The sequence below is a fragment of the Phodopus roborovskii genome, unplaced genomic scaffold (assembly GCF_943737965.1).
Source record: "Phodopus roborovskii unplaced genomic scaffold, PHOROB, whole genome shotgun sequence".
Taxonomy (NCBI): Eukaryota; Metazoa; Chordata; class Mammalia; order Rodentia; family Cricetidae; genus Phodopus; species Phodopus roborovskii.
The window spans coordinates 1-16,539 of record NW_026125447.1 but is presented as its reverse complement, the minus strand read 5'-3'; the positions used below and the strand labels follow the sequence as shown (position 1 = coordinate 16,539).

General features: G+C 37.2%; 1 pseudogene; it reads left to right on the top strand.

Moving 5' to 3' along the window:
- Window positions 1–6,667: 6,667 nt before the first annotated feature.
- LOC127215496 (ankyrin repeat domain-containing protein 7-like) lies at window positions 6,668–16,392 on the top strand (annotated as a pseudogene).
- The last annotated feature ends 147 nt before the right edge of the window (window positions 16,393–16,539 follow it).

Here is a 16,539-nt window from a genome sequence, read left to right as displayed (position 1 = left end):
TTTTTCTACTGATATATGCAAATCTAAGGATCATTTTGAAAACTTAGAAAATACCATTACTTGGGTAATTTAATATTTATGGAAAATTGGCTGTAAAGAAGTCTTAGGCTATTATTGTAACTTATACATGCAAGTAATAGTAATAAAGAGACTCTTCTTTCCGTGTTTTTTAGAAAATGACCAGACAGTAAATTGTCTTCTTCAGGTACTTGAGCCGTAGATGTTTATCCCACTGCCCTATAGCTCTACAGTGGATGAAAAATTGTTCTTTAGGTCTAAGAGATGTGAATAAAAAATGAGTAATGAAAAGCTTGAAAACTTGAATTGCACAAAATTAATAGGAAAGTAAGAATGACCAGGAAGATGAGGATAAATCTTTAGATGCTCAGTAAGGTCCCAGAATTTGGTGTATGAAAACAGATTCTGTGTATCTTAAATAGTGTTGGACTGCTGAATCTTTGAAAAAAGAATGGGGGCGTATCCGCTATTAAAGGAGCTTTTGTTCAATGTGGGTATTTACTTAAATGCAGAGTAGTGATTCGCTGTCTTACTTCATTCATGTGTTCCATGAAGCTGCTTTCATAAGCTTGACTTTGCAAAGAATTCATGGAAGCAATGATGTAGGTTGTGTTTATGCTAAGTATTTACAAAACTCATCAGTTTCATATGTGGGCCAAAATGGGTATCTTTGGATAGAATAGAAAAATGTGTACATTCTTGTAATTCAAATAAAATCCATCTTTTTTTGTGTTTTCCATTTTTTTTTTTTAAGTGGAAGTGCAACCATTTCTGTAAAGATGCAAATAGTAAAGCTTTGAGGCTTCAAAGGCCATGTGGTCTCTAACAGTTACTCTCCTCCCTGGTTACAGCACAAGCAGTGGTAGGTAATTTGTAAATGCAGTCTTGGTTGTCTTTCCAATAGAACCTTATTTCAATGCAGGCAGGCTGTATTTGCCCTAATGGCCAAATTTTATGACTTGCCTTAAGATATGTTTAGAAGGAAAGGGTAATGGACAGTTGGTATAAGTTCTGGAATGGGCTCTTTCAGAGTTCAGACATGAATTAACACTTTAATATTCAGAATCAATGTAGTCATTTTGGTTAATTAAAAGCAAGCACTGTGAGCAAAGGTTGGAAAATGCTGTCATGCCTAGCCTGTAATGTAAACTTTTATAATCAGTAATAAAATGAATGGGATGCAGAATGGGTAGCAAATGAGTTTAGGGACAATGAGCCAGATACACTGTCTTAGTACACAGTACTTTAAATTTTGAAGCTAGTACAAAAATAATGCAAGATATTTATAGTTTTCAAAAGTTTTATTCAAACACTACAAATGAAGTCAACGCATTTTTCAAGAACTGTTATACTGTGTTTTCGTGACTGAGACTGGCTAAAACATCTGGAATGCTTTATTTTATGAGTGAATGATTAAAGACCAAATGGCTGCTTTTTATTATTCCTGGATGTACTTGGCTCTTTGTACATTCACAACCTCTTCAAACCGTATTTGCCCTGCATGAGAACTAAAAGGAACCTCCAGTTTCTATGCCGTGTCAAGGATTTTATGTTCTTTAATGAGACTTACTATGGAGTCACTGTAAAGAGCCTCAGGTCAGTTCTAACATTTCATTGCATCCCTGCTTTGAGATTTAGACACGAGGCAAAACTGGAAACAGCTTACTGATAATGAGTTATGTTTCTTGGCAAGCTATTTTCATTAAAAGTGCTTAAATGGGGCAACACAGAACTTCATACATTGAGGGGAAAGACTTAATTTCTTTGTAGTTGACCAGGTACTATCTTGAAAATTAGTTCAACATAACTAATTTTAGGTTAAATTAATTTGTTAAATGGCTTCATGATGGCAGTTTGGGTTCAAAAATACTACAATTATATATAGTATTTACAAAGTCATGAACACTTGATACATTTTTAAAAGCACCCTTTGGAGACCATTCTCTAAACTTTAAAGCTGATAATGTGAGAATACATAGGCATAAAAACATTTCAGTATAGGATAACCAAGTCAACACCTCTCCTTACACTGAAAGGTTTGACTAAGTGGATAAGAATACAAACAGCCCCTTGTGAACCCCCTTGCTAGTAGCCAGTTACAAAGCAGCCTTTCACCTGCAGTATGGTGTGTTCTGGGCCTTGAGATTCAGCATTTGAGAGTGCACATCATTTTCCAGGTGTAATGCTGGGTGCTTCCTGTAGTGATCCTTTTATATATGGGGACACTGAAGCTCTTAATTCATCCAGGATTTTGTAGTTGTTCCCATGGCCTGAAAATACAGTATCAAAATGAGTATCATTACTTGGATTGACAAAGCTATTCTAAACTGGGCTTATTAAAGCTCCCCAGACACTAAAAATTTTGGAGCTCTACTCATTGATCTTGGTTTACTGCATCCATAATGGAACAAATGGGAGTAATTTTGTTAAAATGAACCAGGAACTTGACTACCCAACTGAGTCTTATGATTCCATTTTATTTACTTGAGGCTTTTTTTCCCTGTAAAAAAACACTATACTCTGTCTTAATTGAGTGTTGAGCAAATGAGATAAAATTGCATTGTATTTCCATGGGAGACTAGAAGTTGACTAGAAACTAGCTCCATCCAATTGTACACAGATGTCTGAGTAGTAGTGTTCAGTTCTGAACCTCTGAGCAATCTTTCTTTACTTGTGAAATATTGGATTCTGCTCCACAGAGAATTGGTAAGTGATGTGATTGTCGTTCCTGTAGTGAGAGCCCCTGTGAACTAGGCTTAGTACCTCTTTGTGACTCGATACTGCCTCCTAATGACTATTACTTCCTTTTCTAGGTGTTAGTATACTTAAAAAGAATTGAGTGTTGTCAGGGACCCTGTCAAGTTGCTAATAAATACTGGTAGCCACTGCTAAGCCCAGAGAACAAAATAAATATGCTGATCCTTGGCAAAGCACCCCTTCTATGTTGAACCTCAACCAAAGCATCTAGATACAGATTTATGTTAATAAATTCACTAAATTCTTTAGTTTAATAGCATATAATGTGTGAGGGCCAGATTCATTTAAAGCTTCTACAACTATCTTTTAAAAAGTAGATGTAATTCAACTTGAGCATTTTCTTTTCCGTTTGCGTTTGTCATGTGAAATTTCCAAGTCTGTAGGTTGAATAATGCTAAGGATGGCGGCAGAAGAGATCTTACCAGCTGTGTTTCCTGCATTGGTTAACTAACCATCTGCTACCTGCCAGCAGCATTTGGGTGATGGAGGAGTTGAGAACTCAAGAGATTAAATTGTCTTTAAGACATCTAAAGATGAAAAGATTTCATTTAAACATTTCAAAAATCTAGGATTTATGTTAGGCCTTTTTTTGTATTTGTGTGTCTTTTATAACCTGAAATTGTTCTTTTATCTTTTTGTGGCACAGATAAAGAATTACTACAAACACCCTCAAAGTCCCCCTCCGTTATCCAATTCAGTACTTTTTTCATTTAAGTAACATTTTTTTTTTTTTACATAAGAACCATAGTTTCCCCCTACCCCCTCTCCTCCCCCTGTCCCCCCAATGTGTCTCCTGTCCCCCCCTTCCAACCTACCCCATCTCTTCCACCCCTCCATCTCCATTCAGAAGGGCAGGCCTCCCATGGGCTTGAGCAAAGCATGGCACATCAAGTTGAGGCAGGACCAAGCTTCCCTCCTTGTGTCATGCTGTATACTGTATGTGTTAGTACTTCAGGGGGAGGACATGTACAGGGCAATACATATTTTGTTAATTTGCTTCATCAAGAAAATCAGATGTGGCAATAAATTGCACTCTTGCAGATGAGAAAATGATGTTGGTAGAGAATGTGGCACTGTGATTTATAACATCTTTGAATGACATGAAGTCCAATAAGAGTTAAAAAAAAAAAATGGGCCATTTATGGTAGTCCTACATGCCTTGAAGTCTAGCACTTGAGTGGCCAAAGTATGAGGATTGCAAATTTGAGGCCAGCCTGCAGGTTAAACTCGGTCACAAAACCAAACTAAAAGAGGTTAGCATAGGGGGAGGGATCTGTAGGGGAAAGAGGAAGATTGATTGAGGAGGAGGGGTGAGAGAAGGTATATATTACTGTAGTCAGAACTCTGCATACATGTATGAAATTGTCAAAGATTAAATTTACTAATAAAATGTCAAATGATTTTAAACATTTTATTTGGAATGCCCTTAGCTCTCTCACCCATTCCTGGTTAATGGAGAAAAGGAGCAGAGACACTTAATTTGAGACAAATAAGAGGTGTAAACCAAAAAATAAAAGACCGAGAGACTGGTATTGGGGGTTAAGCTTCAAGTTGAAGCGCCCGCGCACACAGAGAGAGAGAGAGAGAGAGAGAGAGAGAGGGGAGAGAGAGTGTGAATGGAAAGCCACTGGGAACATGGGCTGTGTAAGGTAGATGCATCTCTTAGGATAGTTACTGAGGAATACTGAGCAGACAGAGACAAGGACAGGTGGAAGAGATAGGAAAAGCCACTAAGATAGGAGCTATGACAGAAGAAATAAATATTAGTTCAGACTGAGTATACACAGGAGAATAATAAAATATATGGGGGCACATAACATTTCTTTTGATAGGTATTTCTTGGTAAAATTTTATATATTTAGTATTGGGTGTCAGGATTTCAGTATGTATCCCACAGTGGTATCAGAACGTGTAGCAATTACCCTGTCTTAATCTGCCAAATACTTGGTTACTCTGGGTGCCAACATGTACAGATTTATAGAGGTCATCTAAAGGAGATATGTAGGAGCCTGAGCATGGGCAGCAGGACCAGGTGCAAACAGAAGAGACGGAAGGACCATTCTTCAGAGGTAAAACAATATGTGTTCTGAATGCTGTTCCTCAGAAATTTTAAATGCCTAGGACCTGGACTGTAATAGGGTTTCATTAGAACTGATGCTTCTGTCCCCGGAAGAAGGAACAGAAGTCTTAGGGAGATGGAGTAGAGCAAGAAGATGAGGAGAAAAGGAAGAAATGGTTACTTTTTAAGAGCAGTGTTGGAAAATTTTGTCGATTAGGAAAAGAGCAATGAGAAGTAGTTAGGGGGTTTTGGTTATTTTTTATTAAAGTATTGGTGAATTGTATGCTTTATAAAGGAATTGAAGCATTGATTTATACTTACAAAGTTGAGAAACATCTTTTAGAAGCAGGAAGTGGTCATCTTCCTAAGGGGCTGGCCTACTTGGCCACAGGAAACAACCCGGATCACTTAGCTTGGTGGGTTCACAATAGTTCTGGGAGAGTGAAGGCATAACAAAGGAAGAAACATAAAAGACCAGCAAGAATTCTACACAAAGAATATTAATGCAAGTAAGAGGAATGATGCCAGTTCGAATTGCATTGGAAGTAGTGTTCAAATTCCTGAGTAATTTTGGAGTTACTGCAGTAGGAATTTGATTAATGACTATTAAGGACTACAGGATTCTCCGTTTGGGGAGTTCAAAACTATGTGAATGGTATTTAAGTCACAGGGATTGAATGAATAGCAGTAATAATATAGGATTTAAAAAATGAAATAGATTCTGGTTACATTGTGTTAGATTTGATGTAGTTGATTTCAGTTTAAATATGAGTGTAAGGCTTTATGCATGTTTTTTAGGGTGTTGATTGTTGTTTATCTGGTTCCTCAGTATTAGAGAGATCAAGAACAACCAATGAATTAATCTGAGGATGAATCATAAGAAAGGCATAGCTCAAACTAGGCAACTCGTTCCCTCTTTTTAAAATTACAGGGTTTTGTTTTGTTTGTTTGTTTGTTTTTGGTAATTTAGTATGTCTTTAGTCTCTCTGATGGGAGGGGTACAGTTTATGCTACAACACACAAGTGGAGGTCAGAGGTCAAGTTCAGGTGTAACACTCTGCTTGTGATGTTCTGTACTGAGAGAATGATGATGGGTCTTTCCCGTTTAGTCATATTCATAGTCTCAGGACAAAAGAGTTTTTAGACTTTACTAGGGCTTTGGTTTAGGCAGATAAGGAATGAAGGCTACTTTACTGAGGACATTTCCAAGGACGTACTTTTAATAAATGGCTATGAAATTCAGGGGTCTGTTAAACAGAACAGCAAGGACACAATGAAAGGTGGTCTAGGTCAGGAATACATTCTGATAGGATTAATGGGCCTAGTTGTGGTGAATTCAGTCTTCAGTTTTGTGACTAGACAAGTAAGATGGAACATGAGAGGCGATTCACAAAGCGTGTTTAATTGTGAGAATATCCAGGGATGCTAGTTTTGTTTAGGACAAGCTGTAGCAAGCAAGCGTCCATGCAAGTGTAGCTATCACAGGCAGAGATCCATCCTCCTCTACCTAATTTCACTTGGTTAAAGTACAGGCTATTAAATATATCCTTGAAAGAGAATAGAACTATTTATTTCTTTCCTGATATATGAAAATCTGGTCAGCTAGTTCAACTGGATCACAATCAAGACTGTGATTGGGCAGAGTGGAATGCCTGAGTAGTTTCTAGGTAACCAAAATCTGTTTTGATCCCCGGATGTAGCCAGGTGAACAGTCTTCACACACCTCCGGATTGTGTCAGAGGACGCTGTGAATGAGGTGGTTGGGGCGGAGCACCAGGGCTGTTGGGTAGGAGTCCCAGGAACATCTCAGACAGTATTAAAAGCCTTGTCACCATGAAGAAGGTCTTCAGCTTCGGGGAAAGGGGCAAGACCAATGAGTCCAACAGCCATTTCTCTGATCTGTCCGTGAACATGGCTAGGGCCACCCCCAGCCTGCCCACAGGTGGGGGACATCACCGTCAAGATAAGCACTTGAAGAAACTTCACAAAGCTGCTTCAGGGTGGCAATGAGCAGAAATTGAAGGTGTACCTTGAACGCAAGAAGCATGATGTGAATGGGCAGGACAAAAAAAACTTGAGTGACCAGAGGCCAGGATATCCGAAGGGCATTTGGGAGACAGGGTTGGGGGGGACTATCTGTTCCAAACAAAGAAAGCATGTCAGGGGTGCCGAGAGACTCGACGTCATTGTGGGTTTCCCGAGCAGAGGCACCTGTATTTTTCACAGACACGCTTTAACTTTTGGCTTCTTATTTATCTTACTTGTCACTGTTTGCCTAGGTGTCAAACCTGTTTCCTTTCCCTTTAATCCCTTCTGCACACTGTTTTCTCTCTTCCGTTTGCTGTTTTTCCTTCTTGGTATGCGTTGTATTCAACAATCTAACCTTTATTTTACTAACGTGAAAACAGACAAAAGAGGAGAGGCATCGCCAAGAATGAAATTACTAAGACTTTGCCTGGAAGTACCAAAATAAACGCAACACACTTTGGGTTAAAAAGAAACTTGATAACAAACTCCTTGGGAAAACAATGATGGTTTTCCTTTTTTTTGTATTACACATTTATCTTTTAAAAAAGATTTTTTTTTTTTATTTGAAAGTGTGCCTGTTTGAGATCATGTGCATCATGTCCCTGCTGAAGGGAGGACACTGGACCTGGAGTTCCAGACAGTGCCTGATGTGGGTGCTGGGGACTGAACTCAGGTCCTCTGTAAGACCTGTAAGTGATCTTAATGGTTGAGCCATCTCTCCAGCACCAGTGTGTTACCATTCTCTAGCACTCATTTGCTCAGCTTTAAATTGATTTTTTTTCAACAAATATATGCTTCATGTATATATGAAACCAGACAGTGTGTGGAATCTGTGATAAAGCAAATAAGCATGCTAAATTACCCAATAAGCACTTTCAATACTACTTAACAAACCCAGAAAGTTCCTAGTAGCCCTGGGTTGTTTGAATAAGACATCACTACCATAGGCTCATGTATTTGTCTGTATCAAAAACAACAAAAATAACAACAACAAAATCCAACAATCTAGTCTTGTAGGCAGTGAGCAGTGTTGCATTTAATACTTGGACAGAAACATCAAAGTTCCTGGCTCCGAATTCTTCAAATTTACACATACATGCCCACACATATGTATATATTTTTCTTCAAGAAGTTATTATAGACGGAATTAAACGTGCTTAACTCTTTTGTGTTTGAGTTGAAGGCTAGATACACCTTTTGTTTAAAGAGTTCATTTTGAGCTACATTGTAGTTTTTTTCCCCAAGAAGTTGGCAATATAATATCAGGATTGTTAAGGAACTAAATCAGTAGTCACTAAACATTTGCTTCATCAGGAGGGGAATAATAGAAAAGATAGTATGGGGGAGTATTTTATCTAGATTATACTGTTTAAATAATTTTATCTCATAAGGTATTTCTATGACTGCAAAGTATCTGTTCAAACTTCATTTAGAATTTTCCTTTACAATTTTTCATTTTTACTCATTGTATTTAATACTCCTTCCCAGCTGATTTTTATGTGACTTTTTCATTATCTGCTGACATCTATTAATATCTATCTCACACAAATTTTTTTGTCACATTCTCCCCCATTATTCTGTCTTCTCCCTCCCACCAAGCACAAAAAAAAAGATTGTCAGTTCAGCATGAATGAATGATCTGGTTCCATTCTATGATCTAAAACTGGGTGTGGTGGTTGCATGCCTTCTAATTCCAACACTCTGAGGGCAGAAGCAGAAGGATCCCTGTGAGGTTTCAGGCTATCTGGTCTACAACGCAAGTTCTAGGACATGCTGGGCTGGTATACAGAGAACCCTGTCTCCAACCAACCCACCAACTCAACCAACCAACCAACTGATGCATTCTACTGCCTAATCTCGCACTCCTCTTGCTGACTGCTGTCAATCTTCATCTACAGAATAGTGTAATTTAGTTCTGCCTATGAATTGTAGTTATATTGTCATTGTTCCCTTTTGTAACCTCATTAAGTAATCTGAACTGGAATTATCATGTTGTTCAAAACTGTTTTGATACTTTTAAAAATTTGCTTCCATAGGTGGTAACTTACATATTTATGGAAGGGGGTTTTATTAGTTTACCATTTTTAATGTTATTCTGTTTTCAAGCCTTCCCTTGAGAGTACTTCCTGCTCCTGTAGATTATATATGTCTGTTTCTAGGGTAGATGAGGCAGGAGCATGACATGTGAGGCTCACCTGTTTGGAATATGGGCTACCAGCATATGGAATGTTCTAAAATTTTTGTAAAACAAGGAAATAATAATACAGCCATACAACCATGAAAATTCATCAAAGGGCCATCTACACCAAAGCGAATACAAACTGTAAACGGAGCTAATTAGTATTCTGTTCACAATTCATGAACTGGAAGTTCTCTTAAGAAGTAAAAAGTAGTATAACATAAAATGTATAGTTTAGGAGTCATTGGGTTCTTTAACGATGCATTTGTTTTTAGATGGAAAATATCAGCTCTACTGGATAGGCAGAGGGATACACAGAAAAGGGGGAGATGCCGTTGACATTACAATTTCTGTTAACTTAGATGTTTGTTAAGTTTTAGACAGTAATCTTAATTATGTTAGTGTTATCACATTTTATCATTTATCTGGAGATAAATTGAGGGGAAAAACTTTTAAATTTGTTAGAATAAAATTTTCCTTAAAACGATATGTGATTTTCAAGACATTTTGCTTAGCCTTTTAAATTCATCAAAATCAACTATAATTAGCATAAATTTTCATGAAATGTAAACAAACACATAAAACAAATATCTTAATATTCGATTTTGCTTGTTGATGGGTATAAATAACTAACTGAGAGGTCTTTCTAACTTCATGTTTTATTGTACCAATATAGAACACACTTTGCATTTGGCCTGTGCTAATGGATATACAAATATTGTGTGTCTCTTAATTGAGCATCAATGCAAAATGAATGTCCAGGATAGTAAAAACAGAACCCCATTGATGAAGGTGTGTGTTCCATTTTTCTTCTTTTTAGTAGAGAGTGTTTTTGCATACCTAGTTAAATTTTATTGATTTTCATGCTTTAAGCTGTAACATTGAACATTAAGTTTCTGTATCTGAAATAGGAAACTGGTCACTCATCTATTGTTTTCCCATTGGTAGGCAGTACAGTGTCAACAGGAGAACTGTGCCACTGTCCCTTCTACAGCATGGTGGGGACCCAAATCTGGTGGATTCTGATAGTAATACAGCCCTCCATTTTGCTGCTTAGGTAAAAATACCTCACTAGCCAACAAGTTGCTCGAATACAAAGCACGACCTTGAAGCTAAAAATAAGGTAAACTATAATAGAAAGAAAATATGTATTCATGCCTCAAGCTATCCCAAAGAGGTGGATGTAAATTGGGGAGGAAGAAACACCCCTAGACACCCAAGGAAACAGAGCCCCAGCCTTCTGCAGCAGCCCTAAGCTTCCCAGCTTCTACAGCAGAAGTTTCCAGGTATCATGGTCAGTGCTGAGAAGACAGAATGCTGAGCTCCAGTGAAGCCCTGCATGACATGTCATCTCTGAACCCTAGAACTGTAATTTTGATGGGAATTCCATTTTGGATTAAGAATTTTATTGTTTGTAGTTGTATCTAGTGGCTGTTTGGGGAAGTAACGCCTTTTATTGATCATTACCCCAGCCCAGACATAGCTCCAGCCCATGTACACCTTCCGGGCTATGCTGACAGCTACAGACATAAAACTACGTTCTTAACAATTGCTCCCAAAATGTTGGCTATCTTTTGATTCAGGGCTTATTTCATGGCCTCTGATGGCTGCCTAGTTCGGGTGTTATTCTTATATACCTTGCTGTGCATGGAACCTAACATTCTATTGGCAATGGCTTTTAGAATCTCCATTGACATGTTATCCTCTGAGGCACACATCCATTCTTACACCTTTTAATTCCGGGTCACATGCTAGTGGTAGTGGTAATTGAAGAAACAGCCTGCTAGTAGGGCTGTTATTAATTTAAATAAAAAGATTGCATCCCCCAAAACACTGAATAATGTATTTATTTCAGATGCTTTACATAACAGAAATTTATATTTTAGTATAGAGACTGAATTGGCAGACTGAACTGAGGAAGACACATAGGTTATCAAATTCTGATAAAATTTTCCTTTCTTTAAAATTCTTGCATTTCCTGTAGACTTCATCCTGACATGAAAAGAAACATATCCATCAGTGATAATTCCCCTGCAAATGGTCATACCAGATAAGAATGTTTGAGTTCTTCAAACATCACCTTTTAAAATTATTACAATGCAGTTATAAAGTAATAGAGCTGAATTAAAGATTAGTTATTTTGCTAAAAGTAGCCTAATTCTTCCTTTGAAATGTAGTGAATAACCTAAAAAAATATTTTTTTTTTAAAAAAAGCAACTTGTCACTTCATTTTGCTGATACTTTGCATATAAGATAGTCTTGGAAGTTATTATATAAAACTATAGAAACACAAGTATATACATAACAATTGTATGTACATTTGTGCTAATCATATAGAAAACTTACATTAAATGATAGGTATTTATGACTTGATCACTTTATACCTATGTTTTCAATTAAGCCTAGAATACAACTTGGCTTTTAAAAAATGTAGCAGCCCATCCTTAATTCAAAGTCACATTTTTGTTAGATAATAAAATACTTCAAAAATTAGATTATATATTCAGGAATTTCCTATGAACATACTTTAAGAATTGTACTTAAACCTAAAAGACACAGAAGTAAAAATTGTTAAAGTAATTATTTTGAAATATTTTTTTACAGGAAGGCTACACTCCACTTTTTACTTGCCATTGCTGAAAACAATGAAAATATGGTAAAATTCCTCCTGAAGAAAAGGAGCAAATGTTAATGCATCAGATAATAAACACAGGTATAGGTATAATGAGTCAAGCTGAGTAAGATGCCATATAATTGCAATTGCTTAATGAGACCATGTAAATACACATATTTATTAATATATCTTTGTGCGATATTTTAATTATATGGTATGATTTGGGACAAATTACCTATACATATCAAATACCCATTTTTAAATATATAAGTCAGATTGCTTAACCATATGGGTAGCTTTAAGTTATTGTCATCATTTATAATTTTGAAATCTTACATAGGAGCCAATGTTGTAGTTAACTGGAGAGGGGACATAGGGTGCTCAATACTACCTCCCATGGAATTTTGAGACATCTTCGAAAGCAGGGAGGCTCTGAGAAAGCAGAAACAGAAAACCAGTGTATTAGCATTTCCTGGGGACTGTCTGTGTTTAGGTGCCATTCTATGGCCCGCGATTGCTGTGCAATTTTGAACAGACCAATGCAACTTTTCCCATTCCTTTCCTGACTCTTTAAGAATAGAGACCTTATGTTTGAATGGTAAGTTGAGAAAATAAATTTTGTCTTGCTCCAGAACAGCCATTATGATTGCTCTCATTTCTGAACCAACAAGTTCTGTAACACTCCTTCTTCAACAAGATACAGACCTGTCTTGCAGAGATATTTATGGATTTACAGCTGAGGAATATGCTTCTTTTAATGGCTTTACTACGTAAGTGATACTTTATGCCTTTTAATAACTATGTGAAGTAGGATCTTGAGGTCTATAGAATGAGCCCCCCAACACAGTTTTATAGGGTGATAAAAGGGGGAAAATAACATATAAACCCTGCAATTATGTCCTCAGAGATATTTCATTTCCTCCATTTATAGGATCAATGTAAGATGCATGTGTTGCTGAGGACAGTTGGGACTACAGTGGCATGGGTATGTGAAATATGCTAGAACAGGGTTTCTGTGGGACCATTTAAGCTAAAATATATAATTAGTACAGCTGGAGAACAGGTGATGTATATGTTCATTTTCTTTCATTATGTCCGTCTTTACTAATATAAAGAATGTATGTTATGGATATTTATCATCACCATTATACTATATAACTTCAATCTGATGTCTCAAAATTCTGAAGTATATTCTCATGACACAAGACAAAAGATTTACAGGTACCTACATGCCCATTCGATTTCTAAATAGTCAATGAGATAATATACAATACACTGAGATTTAATTTATAGCTAAGGAAGTGAAATATTTCTTTAACTATAAGTAAGTATACATTATTTAAAATATAATTTACTTTAGAAGAAAATTTAAATTATACATACTTTCCTCCTCCCTCTTCCTTGATCTCTCCTTTTCCTCCCTCTCATTTTCTATGTTCTTTCTTCTCTCTCTTTGCTTTATCTTCTCTCTGTGTTTTCTTTTTTGTCTTCTCTATGCCAGCCCAGGCCCATCTCAAACTTTTTTTTTGTTCATATTCCAGTTCCCCCTCCCACCCTTCTTATCTCCTCTCCCATGCACCTCCGACCACCCCCTCCCATCCCACTTAGCACCCCCATTCCACAGGGAGGGTGATGCCTTCCCAGAAGAGATCATCAAAATCTGTCATTTGAAGTAGGGACTAGGTCCTCCCATCTGCCTCTAGGTTAAGGGAGTATCCCTCCATGGGGAATGTGCCTCCCCAAAGTGCTGTTGTACACCAGGGATACATCCTGGTTCCACTTTCAGAGGTCCCTTAGACTGCCTAGCTCTTCTAACTGAGACCCATGTACAGGGGTTCTGAGTTGGTCAATTCTGGTTTCCCTGCTATCAATCTGGGGGCCCATTTATTCCTCCTTGTTCATCATATCATATAAATCTATTGCCTCTTTACTATTTCAAACTTTCCCTGTATAGTCAAGGCTGGTTTTTGAATTTCTGATCCCCATTGCACATCCTCCTTAGTTGTAGGCTTTAGGTTTCTACTGCCTTCTTTCACCCTAGTTTTATCATGTGTGTGTGTGTGTGTGTGTGTGCGTTGAGGTGTGTGTAAATGAATGTATGTGTGTTGGTCCATGTGTACATTATGATGAGGCCAGACACTAACCCGAGCACCTCCTCCACACAGGGCCTCCTCATTGGCCTGGTGCTAACCAGTTAGGCAAAAGGAGGGCACAGGATCTAACTCATGTCTCCCAGCAGCTCATCATGCTTCCTTCTTCCATGCATCCTAGGGATTGACCACACATCCTCATGATTGTAAGGCAAATAGTTTTTGACTGAGTTACCTACCCAGCCCTCTATGTACATTTTCAGCAACACTTTGAATCACTGCAGTGAACAATCAAGGTGTTTATTTTTGTTTATTAAAAGAATTTAAAAACACCTCATTAATTCTTTGTGGTTTATGGCACAAACAATTGATATTGGCCTAGTGTTCATTTTGTTTTGAATATTTATTGGCACGTACTGAATTTACATAGTGCTGTGTTTCATATGGCTACTTCAGTCATATATGTTGACCAAATTGCCCTCCTACCATTCCTTCCCTTTAGTTCTCTTCTCCCTCCACCCCTGCTTATCTCTCCCATTCTCCTCTCTCTGTCTTCTATTTTACATTACACACACACACACCCATTTCATACGTCTCTAAAGAGTTTTTCCACCCGCAAGAATGAATGAAAACACAATTATCTCTTTGCGTGTGATTTATTTTCTATAATCTTCAATCACACCCATTTTATAGTAGACAACATAGTTTCACTGATAATAAAGTAAGTTCTATCACTGTAAAGAAATAGTAAGGACAGACCATTAATGAAATGGAAATGAAAAGATCAGTGTAAAAATTGAGGAAATATAAAGGTGATTCTTTGAAAGAATAAAGAACATTGACAAGTACCTAGACAAACAGGACAAAAGTTGAGCTAGAGAAGATCCAAATTAATAAAATTAGAGAGAGAAAGGAAAGTTTACACCATTGGGATTCAGTGAATTACTAAGGCGTACTTAGAAATTCTGTGTTTTATAAATATAGGGAGAAAGGAATACACGTCTGGACATATATGACCTACTAAACTTAAACCAAGGCTATAAACAACCTAAATGTACCTATAACATAAATGATAATAAAAAGTTTCCCTTCTGACAAAATCACTCAGGCCAGATGAGTCTGCTGCTCAGGTCTATTATACTTGTAAAGAAGCATAAGCCCCAATGCTTCTCAATTATTCCGTATGTCAGAAAATGAAGGCATCCTGGCATATTCCATTTACAAAAAACCAATATACTATACCCAAACCTGACAAGAATACAACAGATGAAAACTCTATAGGCCAGGCTGGATATGGTGGCACATGCCTTTAACCTTGCACTTTGGAGGCAGAGGCAGGTAGATCTGTATGAGTTTGAGGCTATCCTGGTCACATACTGAGTTCTAGGCCAGACAAGGCTACCTGGTGAGACCCTGTCTCAAACAAGTAAGCAAAAAAGCATTGTAGACTAATATGGTTGTAAAACTTCCCAATCAAATTCACCTATACATGATAAAGAGCATGTTATTGTGATTTTTACTGCTTGAGAAAATGTTGTCTGTCCAGTATACTTTAATAAATACATACTGTGTTTCATCACTCCCTGGTTCTATGACACAGTGAGAATGGAAATATAGACATTGCTTTTTTTTTAAAACAACAAGTAAATTGGAGCTGGGCATACAGCTCAGTGGTAGTTTGCCTTGCAAGGCTCTGAGCTGGACTTGGGGAGCATGGGCAAACTAAACAGAGTGGAAGCATCTCATATGATTGAGTAGCATTTAGTTCTTTATTTTACAATTAACTTTAAATCATTTCAGTTCACTGAAATGCTGGAAACATAGACTTACTAGTAAACAATTGGGATCCTTTCAGGTACGATGCAAGTATTGATTTATTTCAGTCCCTGACTAGCTGCCTTCACTTCATTAATTTTCTGTATGCCAAGGGCTATGAGCTAGATTTTGTTCTCTTCAAAGGCATATATTAAAGCCTTAATCCCACTTTTCCTTACGTGAATGAATAAATACTTGGTGATAAGGTCTTTAAATGGGTAATTATGGTAAAAATAAAGCCAGCAGAACAGGCCCCAATCCAATCCGATGTCTTTACACAAAAAGGAGACTTAAGACACAAGGAGAAATTCAAAGGATGGTGTTATGCTAGAGGGACAGTGGATTTGAAGACTCAGTGAGAGGACACAAGGCAAGGGAGGCCTCACTAGGAACCAACACTTTAACCTTGACCTTCTAGCCTACATCTGACAAACAAAAACCAAACCTCCTGTTTGCACCACATGGCTGGTGCTTTGTTGTGGCAGCACATCAGATGATCACACCAACAATGATTCATAGCCACCTTTTCATTTCTACTTGATGGGTCAAATTTCTTTAAAAAGTCATATTTGTGATGGGGTGGCAGATGGTGAGACCACATGAAATAACATATGTCTATTAGCAGGTGACTTGAGAGAGAAATTGAAGGAAGGAAACAGCTGAAGAGGGGTTGATTTTTAATAATATGAATTGATTTTTTAATGAATTTTGCAATTTATGTATAACTTCTCTATGGATAGGTTTCATCAGATAATTGCCAATAATGGAAACAAGAAGAAAACTAAATCAACAGCTTACTGACCAAGCAGTTCCTCCTGTTCCTTTATATTTTCTTTCAAGAAAGAAAACAAATCTTTTCTTTTCAGAGTAATAATAGCTATGAAATTAAAGTTTTCCTCTCTGTTTTGAAGTCATAAATCATTTTGAAGACTTTCTTGATCAAAATTTCCTGATGCTATGTGTACTAAAAATCTAAAAT